The sequence below is a fragment of the Denticeps clupeoides genome, unplaced genomic scaffold (genome assembly GCF_900700375.1).
Source record: "Denticeps clupeoides unplaced genomic scaffold, fDenClu1.1, whole genome shotgun sequence".
Taxonomy (NCBI): domain Eukaryota; kingdom Metazoa; phylum Chordata; class Actinopteri; order Clupeiformes; family Denticipitidae; genus Denticeps; species Denticeps clupeoides.
Genome location: NW_021629977.1, coordinates 26,404 through 35,529, shown reverse-complemented (window position 1 = coordinate 35,529; position 9,126 = coordinate 26,404). Strand labels below are relative to the sequence as shown.

The following is a 9,126-nucleotide window of genomic DNA, read 5'->3' as shown; positions in this document are numbered from 1 at the left end:
CTCCATGGTTTAACGGTTAACAATCGGCACTCTAAATCCAGTGATCACAGTTCAACCCTCAGTGGGAAGCCGTGTTCAAGCTTATTGTTTGAAGCTTAAGCGAAATATGTAATCCACTCATTCATATGTTGGCAGAATGTTATGTTTTGGTGGAATTCCTGGTGTTATCTAGTGCCGCTCTTTACATGCCTTTGACCTATCATTCTGCACATTTGGGTGCCAATGGGTTGTTAATGTAGTTGCATAATTCCCTCTTGATGTAGTTGTTGATGTTGTTACAAAATCCACAAAGTTCCAGTTAGCTTCTGTAATAGTTTGACAATGTTTTGCTATTAAGGTCATTTTTAATAAAATTTGAAGCTTCTGCACTGTGTCTCCCAGGTTTAAAATGCTTTAAAAAATTCAACCAAATTCCATCCATGCTTTAAGGTGATCTACATAGACCTTTTGGGATTATTTTTACAGTGAGACCTTCCACTTCATGGCTCGTTGGTCTAGGGGTATGATTCTCGCTTAGGGTGCGAGAGGTCCCGGGTTCAAATCCCGGACGAGCCCTCTTAAAAGTCCTAACAGTGTTGAATACCTGTTACCACTAAAACTCTATACTGCAACTCTGTTTGTTTGAACCCTTTTGTCTTAAGATTTTGGTTGTTAATGCCTTTTTGGTGTAAGGCTGCAGTTCTCGCTTTGGGTGCAACAGGTCCTGCATATAATTGTCAGAATAATGGACACGACTAAGTCATACGTTTTCAGTTTCAACGTTGTTATGGGTGTGTCCATCTACTATTCATACTTCAAAAAGAATTTAGCACATTTATTGGTCTAGCGCTATGATACTCGCTTGGGTACGGGAGGTCCAGGTTCACAACTGGGACAAAACAATTTATTAGTTTTTGTTGAGTTGATGTTTTTTATTGAATTTCTGGTCTTTTTTTATAGCCACTCTTTATATTGACCTATTTGTGTGCATGGTTTTGGTACTGTTGGCTTGTTGGTCTAGTGGTATGATTCTCGCTTCGGGTGTGAGAGGTCCCGGGTTCAAATCCCGGACAAGCCCAATGACTGCTTCCATAAAATTCTGCTTAGATTTTGTGAAAAAGGTCTTTTTAAATATGAAGTCAAAACTTCGGAGGTTTGCCTCCCAGTTTCAAATGCCTCCAATTAATCTGGCCAAATTCCTATAAATTTTTTTGTGCTTTACAGTCATCTACCCTGAAGAGCTTGGATTAATTTGACAAACATGACAGTTGTTGTAGGCTCGTCAGTCTGGGTTATGATCAGCTATGGCTGTTAAACCTCCCCATTCATATCCTGAACTAGTTTTTTGTTTGTTGTTTAAATTCCTACTACCACTAATATTTTCCTAGTGCAACTCTGATCACTTGTCTGGACTCTTTTGTCTTGAGATTTTGGCTGTCAATACCTTTTTGTGGTGGAGCTATGACTCACGCTTGGGGGAATCCAGGTCCTGGATTCAAATTTGTACAAGCCTAATTGCACCCTTCAGAGTAGACAATCATTTAACAATATTTGGCTAAACAGGTTATTCCGAACAAAAAGTTTCTGTGCAATGACGCTTTGGTGATCTAGGCTCAGTGGTCTAGGGGGTTTTCTGTTCAGATTAGATGCAAGAAAGTCTGACGTTCAATCATGTAAACAAGAAATATTGTTTATCTATTGACCATGCAATTGGTTTAGATTTTATTATTGAAGCAATACACAGGTGCAAGTTTAAGACAATCCGAATGGCCGAGCGGTTTAAGGCGCCAGACTCAAGGTGAAATTCTTTCTGATTACTTGGTTTTTCTGGTCTCCCAATGGAGCCGTGGGTTCAAATCCCACTTCTGACATGCTCTGATTTTGCTCCAATTAATATAGACAGAGAAACAGAAAAATGTATTGAGCAGTCAGAGCCGCTGTGTAGATTTTGCCTCTCTATGCCTTAAACTACATGTTGTAAAGTGACAAAGACTACTTCATCAATGATCTGATGTCATCTGCAGAGTTTGTATCTATTGTTATCTAAGATATACAGAGTTTGGTAACATGCACGTTAGTGTCAGAATATAGAATGCAAACTTGGTCAAATTTTTGGTTTCAGTATATGTAGAGCTCATAAGTAAAAGAGGTGTTAACGCTTGGCTCGTTGGTCTAGGGGTATGATTCTCGCTTTGGGTGCGAGAGGTCCCGGGTTCAAATCCCGGACGAGCCCATTCAAATGTTTGTGTTGCCTAAATGTTTTGCTTGAGTTCCTGGTGTTAACTAGTGCAGCTCTTAACATTGACATTAACCTATCATCCTGCACATTTTGTGTGCCAATGGCTTGTTGATGTAGTGGTATAATTCCCTCTTAGTGTGCGAAAACTCTCGTTTTTAAAAACCAGAAAATGCCCAAAGTTCCTGTCATTTTAAATGAAATTTGAAGCTTCTGCACTGTGTCTCCCAGGTTAAAATGCTTTAAATTCAAAACGCTAAAAATTCAACCAAATTCAATCCATCATTATGTGCCCTAAGGTGATCTACAAAGACCTTTTTTTTTTTTTTACAGTGTGACCTTACCGTTAACGGCTCGTTGGTCTATAATTCTCCCTTAGGGTGCGAGAGCTCCTGAGTTCAAATCCTGGACGAGCCCTCTTAAATATTCTAACAGTGTTGAATGGGAATTGTCAGAATAATGGACATGACAAAGTGATATGTTTTCAATTTCAACGTTGTTATATGTGTGCCCATATACTATTCCTACTTCAAAAAGTTTTAGCACTTGGATTATTGGTCTAGGGTTATGATACTCGATGTGGGTGTGAGAGGTCCCAGGTTCACGACTTGGACAAGACCATTCAATAGGTTTTGTTGATTTAATGTTTTTTTTATTGAATTTCTGGTCTTTTTTTACAGCCACTCTTTAAACTGACAGGTAGCAGGTGACACGCTGAGCTTGGAGGGTTTGGAGGTGAGGAGTTCAGGCACAATGGTATTGAACGCAGAGCTGAAGTCCACAAACAGAATCCTTGCGTAGGTTCCAAGGCGGTCGAGATGTTGCAGGATGTAATGCAGCCCCATATTCACTACATCATCTACCGACCTGTTTGCCCGGTAGGCAAACTGCAGGGGCTCCAGCATGTGTCTCGTGATGTTCTTCAGATTGGCTAAAACCAGGCGTTCAAAGGATTTCATGACCACAGACGTCAAGGCAACAGGTCTGTGGTCATTCAGTCTAGTGATGGTGGGTTTCTTGGGGACCGGAAGAATGGTGGAGCGTTTGAAGCAAGTGGGAACTTCACACATTGTCTCTGGGGTGGGGTGCGTAAGGGGTGTGAATATGTCCTTCTCAAACCTGCAGTGGAAGGTGTTAGATCTTCTGCCAGGTCTTTGTTTGCTGCAAACGGGGGTGGGGGTCGTCTGTAGCTGGTGAACTCTCGCAGGCCTGTCCAGACTGATGCAGGGTCGTTGGCTGAGAAACGTTCTGTCAGTTTCTCAGAGTAGCTTCTTGTCTGCTCCAGGGGTAGGTTCCATGGTGTAATGGTTAGCACTCTGGACTCTGAATCCAGCGATCCGAGTTCAAATCTCGGTGGGACCTATGCTGAATGTCAATAAGCAGTTTCCTTAAATTGAATTACACATGTTTTGCAATTCAAAGCTGTCAAAAGATGCTTATTGTGGGCTCCATGGTTTAACGGTTAACAATCGGCACTCTAAATCCAGTGATCACAGTTCAACCCTCAGTGGGAAGCCGTGTTCAAGCTTATTGTTTGAAGCTTAAGCGAAATATGTAATCCACTCATTCATATGTTGGCAGAATGTTATGTTTTGGTGGAATTCCTGGTATTATCTAGTGCCGCTCTTTACATGCCTTTGACCTATCATTCTGCACATTTGGGTGCCAATGGGTTGTTATTGTAGTTGCATAATTCCCTCTTGATGTAGTTGTTGATATTGTTACAAAATCCACAAAGTTCCAGTTAGCTTCTGTAATAGTTTGACAATGTTTTGCTATTAAGGTCATTTTTAATTAAATTTGAAGCTTCTGCACTGTGTCTCCCAGGTTTAAAATGCTTTAAAAAATTCAACCAAATTCCATCCATCATTATGTGCTTTAAGGTGATCTACATAGACCTTTTGGGATTATTTTTACAGTGAGACCTTCCACTTGCATGGCTCGTTGGTCTAGGGGTATGATTCTCGCTTAGGGTGCGAGAGGTCCCGGGTTCAAATCCCGGACGAGCCCTCTTAAAAGTCCTAACAGTGTTGAATACCTGTTACCACTAAAACTCTATACTGCAACTCTGTTTGTTTGAACCCTTTTGTCTTAAGATTTTGGTTGTTAATGCCTTTTTTGGTGTAAGGCTGCAGTTCTCGCTTTGGGTGCAACAGGTCCTGCATATAATTGTCAGAATAATGGACACGACTAAGTCATACGTTTTCAGTTTCAACGTTGTTATGGGTGTGTCCATCTACTATTCATACTTCAAAAAGAATTTAGCACATTTATTGGTCTAGTGCTATGATACTCGCTTGGGTACGGGAGGTCCAGGTTCACAACTGGGACAAAACAATTTATTAGTTTTTGTTGAGTTGATGTTTTTTATTGAATTTCTGGTCTTTCTTTATAGCCACTCTTTATATTGACTTATTTGTGTGCATGGCTATGGTACTGTTGGCTTGTTGGTCTAGTGGTATGATTCTCGCTTCGGGTGTGAGAGGTCCCGGGTTCAAATCCCGGACAAGCCCAATGACTGCTTCCATAAAATTCTGCTTAGATTTGTGAAAAAGGTCTTTTTAAATATGAAGTCAAAACTTCTGAGGTTTGCCTCCCAGTTTCAAATGCCTTAAATTAATCTGCCAAATTCTATAAATTTTTTTTGTGCTTTACAGTCATCTACCCTGAAGAGCTTGGATTAATTTGACAACATGACAGTTGTTGTAGGCTCGTCAGTCTAGGGTTATGATTCTAGCTATGGCTGTTAAACCTCCCCATTCATATCCTGAACTAGTTTTTTTTGTTTGTTGTTTAATTCCTACTACCACTAATATTTTCTAGTGCAACTCTGATCACTTGTCTGGACTCTTTTGTCTTGAGATTTTGGCTGTCAATACCTTTTTGGTGTGGAGCTATGACTCACGCTTTGGGGGAATCCAGGTCCTGGATTCAAATTTTGTACAAGCCTAATTGCACCCTTCAGAGTAGACAATCATTTAACAATATTTGGCTAAACAGGTTATTCCGAACAAAAAGTTTCTGTGCAATGACGCTTTGGTGATCTAGGCTCAGTGGTCTAGGGGTTTTCTGTTCAGATTAGATGCAAGAAGTCTGACGTTCAATCATGTAAACCAAGAAATATTGTTTATCTATTGACCATGCAATTGGTTTAGATTTTATTATTGAAGCAATACACAGGTGCAAGTTTAAGACAGTCAGAATGGCCGAGCGGTTTAAGGCGCCAGACTCAAGGTGAAATTCTTTCTGATTACTTGGGCTTTCTGGTCTCCCAATGGAGGCGTGGGTTCAAATCCCACTTCTGACATGCTCTGATTTTGCTCCAATTAATATAGACAGAGAAACAGAAAAATGTATTGAGCAGTCAGAGCCGCTGTGTAGATTTTGCCTCTCTATGCCTTAAACTACATGTTGTAAAGTGACAAAGACTACTTCATCAATGATCTGATGTCATCTGCAGAGTTTGTATCTATTGTTATCTAAGATATACAGAGTTTGGTAACATGCACGTTAGTGTCAGAATATAGAATGCAACTTGGTCAAATTTTTGGTTTCAGTATATGTAGAGCTCATAAGTAAAAGAGGTGTTAACGCTTGGCTCGTTGGTCTAGGGGTATGATTCTCGCTTTGGGTGCGAGAGGTCCCGGGTTCAAATCCCGGACGAGCCCATTCAAATGTTTGTGTTGCCTAAATGTTTTGCTTGAGTTCCTGGTGTTAACTAGTGCAGCTCTTAACATTGCCTTTAACCTATCATTCTGCACATTTTGTGTGCCAATGGCTTGTTGATGTAGTGGTATAATTCCCTCTTAGTGTGCGAAAACTCTTGTTTGCTTGTTAATGCATTGTTGGTGTAGGGCTATGGTTCTCGCTTTGGGTGCAATAGGTCCTGCAGGGAATTGTCAGAATAATGGACATGACAAAGTGATATGTTTTCAATTTCAACGTTGTTATATGTGTGCCCATCTACTATTCCTACTTCAAAAAGTTTTAGCACTTGGATTATTGGTCTAGGGTTATGATACTCGATGTGGGTGTGAGAGGTCCCAGGTTCACGACTTGGACAAGACCATTCAATAGGTTTTGTTGATTTAATGTTTTTTTTATTGAATTTCTGGTCTTTTTTTACAGCCACTCTTTAAACTGACAGGTAGCAGGTGACACGCTGAGCTTGGAGGGTTTGGAGGTGAGGAGTTCAGGCACAATGGTATTGAACGCAGAGCTGAAGTCCACAAACAGAATCCTTGCGTAGGTTCCAAGGCGGTCGAGATGTTGCAGGATGTAATGCAGCCCCATATTCACTACATCATCTACCGACCTGTTTGCCCGGTAGGCAAACTGCAGGGGCTCCAGCATGTGTCTCGTGATGTTCTTCAGATGGGCTAAAACCAGGCGTTCAAAGGATTTCATGACCACAGACGTCAAGGCAACAGGTCTGTGGTCATTCAGTCTAGTGATGGTGGGTTTCTTGGGGACCGGAAGAATGGTGGAGCGTTTAAAGCAAGTGGGAACTTCACACATTGTCTCTGGGGTGGGGTGCGTAAGGGGTGTGAATATGTCCTTCTCAAACCTGCAGTGGAAGGTGTTTAGATCTTCTGCCAGGTCTTTGTTTGCTGCAAACGGGGGTGGGGGTCGTCTGTAGCTGGTGAACTCTCGCAGGCCTGTCCAGACTGACGCAGGGTCGTTGGCTGAGAAACGTTCTGTCAGTTTCTCAGAGTAGCTTCTTGTCTGCTCCAGGGGTAGGTTCCATGGTGTAATGGTTAGCACTCTGGACTCTGAATCCAGCGATCCGAGTTCAAATCTCGGTGGGACCTTTGCTGAATGTCAATAAGCAGTTTCCTTAAATTGAATTACACATGTTTTGCAATTAAAAGATGCTTATTGTGGGCTCCATGGTTTAACGGTTAACAATCGGCACTCTAAATCCAGTGATCACAGTTCAACCCTCAGTGGGAAGCCGTGTTCAAGCTTATTGTTTGAAGCTTAAGCGAAATATGTAATCCACTCATTCATATGTTGGCAGAATGTTATGTTTTGGTGGAATTCCTGGTGTTATCTAGTGCCGCTCTTTACATGCCTTTGACCTATCATTCTGCACATTTGGGTGCCAATGGGTTGTTAATGTAGTTGCATAATTCCCTCTTGATGTAGTTGTTGATGTTGTTACAAAATCCACAAAGTTCCAGTTAGCTTCTGTAATAGTTTGACAATGTTTTGCTATTAAGGTCATTTTTAATAAAATTTGAAGCTTCTGCACTGTGTCTCCCAGGTTTAAAATGCTTTAAAAAATTCAACCAAATTCCATCCATGCTTTAAGGTGATCTACATAGACCTTTTGGGATTATTTTTACAGTGAGACCTTCCACTTCATGGCTCGTTGGTCTAGGGGTATGATTCTCAGCTTAGGGTGCGAGAGGTCCCGGGTTCAAATCCCGGACGAGCCCTCTTAATAAGTCCTAACAGTGTTGAATACCTGTTACCACTAAAACTCTATACTGCAACTCTGTTTGTTTGAACCCTTTTGTCTTAAGATTTTGGTTGTTAATGCCTTTTTGGTGTAAGGCTGCAGTTCTCGCTTTGGGTGCAACAGGTCCTGCATATAATTGTCAGAATAATGGACACGACTAAGTCATACGTTTTCAGTTTCAACGTTGTTATGGGTGTGTCCATCTACTATTCATACTTCAAAAAGAATTTAGCACATTTATTGGTCTAGCGCTATGATACTCGCTTGGGTACGGGAGGTCCAGGTTCACAACTGGGACAAAACAATTTATTAGTTTTTGTTGAGTTGATGTTTTTTATTGAATTTCTGGTCTTTTTTTATAGCCACTCTTTATATTGACCTATTTGTGTGCATGGTTTTGGTACTGTTGGCTTGTTGGTCTAGTGGTATGATTCTCGCTTCGGGTGTGAGAGGTCCCGGGTTCAAATCCCGGACAAGCCCAATGACTGCTTCCATAAAATTCTGCTTAGATTTTGTGAAAAAGGTCTTTTTAAATATGAAGTCAAAACTTCGGAGGTTTGCCTCCCAGTTTCAAATGCCTTAAATTAATCTGCCAAATTCTATAAATTTTTTTTGTGCTTTACAGTCATCTACCCTGAAGAGCTTGGATTAATTTGACAACATGACAGTTGTTGTAGGCTCGTCAGTCTAGGGTTATGATTCTAGCTATGGCTGTTAAACCTCCCCATTCATATCCTGAACTAGTTTTTTTTGTTTGTTGTTTAATTCCTACTACCACTAATATTTTCTAGTGCAACTCTGATCACTTGTCTGGACTCTTTTGTCTTGAGATTTTGGCTGTCAATACCTTTTTGGTGTGGAGCTATGACTCACGCTTTGGGGGAATCCAGGTCCTGGATTCAAATTTTGTACAAGCCTAATTGCACCCTTCAGAGTAGACAATCATTTAACAATATTTGGCTAAACAGGTTATTCCGAACAAAAAGTTTCTGTGCAATGACGCTTTGGTGATCTAGGCTCAGTGGTCTAGGGGTTTCTGTTCAGATTAGATGCAAGAAGTCTGACGTTCAATCATGTAAACCAAGAAATATTGTTTATCTATTGACCATGCAATTGGTTTAGATTTTATTATTGAAGCAATACACAGGTGCAAGTTTAAGACAATCCGAATGGCCGAGCGGTTTAAGGCGCCAGACTCAAGGTGAAATTCTTTCTGATTACTTGGGCTTTCTGGTCTCCCAATGGAGGCGTGGGTTCAAATCCCACTTCTGACATGCTCTGTTTTTGCTCCAATTAATATAGACAGAGAAACAGAAAAATGTATTGAGCAGTCAGAGCCGCTGTGTAGATTTTGCCTCTCTATGCCTAAAACTACATGTTGTAAAGTGACAAAGACTACTTCATCAATGATCTGATGTCACCTGCAGAGTTTGTATCTATTGTTATC

General features: G+C 40.9%; 12 non-coding genes across 12 annotated transcripts; all 12 read left to right on the top strand.

The window, feature by feature from the left end:
• Positions 1-483: 483 nt before the first annotated feature.
• trnap-agg (transfer RNA proline (anticodon AGG)) lies at positions 484-555 on the top strand. The gene has a single exon. It is a non-coding gene; the product is annotated as a tRNA-Pro (tRNA).
• A 430-nt stretch (positions 556-985) lies between these two features.
• trnap-cgg (transfer RNA proline (anticodon CGG)) lies at positions 986-1,057 on the top strand. The gene has a single exon. It is a non-coding gene; the product is annotated as a tRNA-Pro (tRNA).
• Positions 1,058-2,140: 1,083 nt separating this feature from the next.
• Positions 2,141-2,212, top strand: trnap-ugg (transfer RNA proline (anticodon UGG)). The gene has a single exon. It is a non-coding gene; the product is annotated as a tRNA-Pro (tRNA).
• Positions 2,213-3,505: 1,293 nt separating this feature from the next.
• trnaq-cug (transfer RNA glutamine (anticodon CUG)) lies at positions 3,506-3,577 on the top strand. Its single transcript has one exon. It is a non-coding gene; the product is annotated as a tRNA-Gln (tRNA).
• A 576-nt stretch (positions 3,578-4,153) lies between these two features.
• trnap-agg (transfer RNA proline (anticodon AGG)) lies at positions 4,154-4,225 on the top strand. Its single transcript has one exon. It is a non-coding gene; the product is annotated as a tRNA-Pro (tRNA).
• A 431-nt stretch (positions 4,226-4,656) lies between these two features.
• trnap-cgg (transfer RNA proline (anticodon CGG)) lies at positions 4,657-4,728 on the top strand. Its single transcript has one exon. It is a non-coding gene; the product is annotated as a tRNA-Pro (tRNA).
• A 683-nt stretch (positions 4,729-5,411) lies between these two features.
• trnal-caa (transfer RNA leucine (anticodon CAA)) lies at positions 5,412-5,522 on the top strand. Its single transcript has 2 exons — positions 5,412-5,449; positions 5,477-5,522. It is a non-coding gene; the product is annotated as a tRNA-Leu (tRNA).
• A 289-nt stretch (positions 5,523-5,811) lies between these two features.
• On the top strand, positions 5,812-5,883 carry trnap-ugg (transfer RNA proline (anticodon UGG)). Its single transcript has one exon. It is a non-coding gene; the product is annotated as a tRNA-Pro (tRNA).
• Positions 5,884-6,954: 1,071 nt separating this feature from the next.
• Positions 6,955-7,026, top strand: trnaq-cug (transfer RNA glutamine (anticodon CUG)). The gene has a single exon. It is a non-coding gene; the product is annotated as a tRNA-Gln (tRNA).
• A 557-nt stretch (positions 7,027-7,583) lies between these two features.
• Positions 7,584-7,656, top strand: trnap-agg (transfer RNA proline (anticodon AGG)). The gene has a single exon. It is a non-coding gene; the product is annotated as a tRNA-Pro (tRNA).
• A 431-nt stretch (positions 7,657-8,087) lies between these two features.
• On the top strand, positions 8,088-8,159 carry trnap-cgg (transfer RNA proline (anticodon CGG)). Its single transcript has one exon. It is a non-coding gene; the product is annotated as a tRNA-Pro (tRNA).
• A 683-nt stretch (positions 8,160-8,842) lies between these two features.
• On the top strand, positions 8,843-8,953 carry trnal-caa (transfer RNA leucine (anticodon CAA)). The gene is made up of 2 exons: positions 8,843-8,880; positions 8,908-8,953. It is a non-coding gene; the product is annotated as a tRNA-Leu (tRNA).
• Positions 8,954-9,126: the final 173 nt, after the last annotated feature.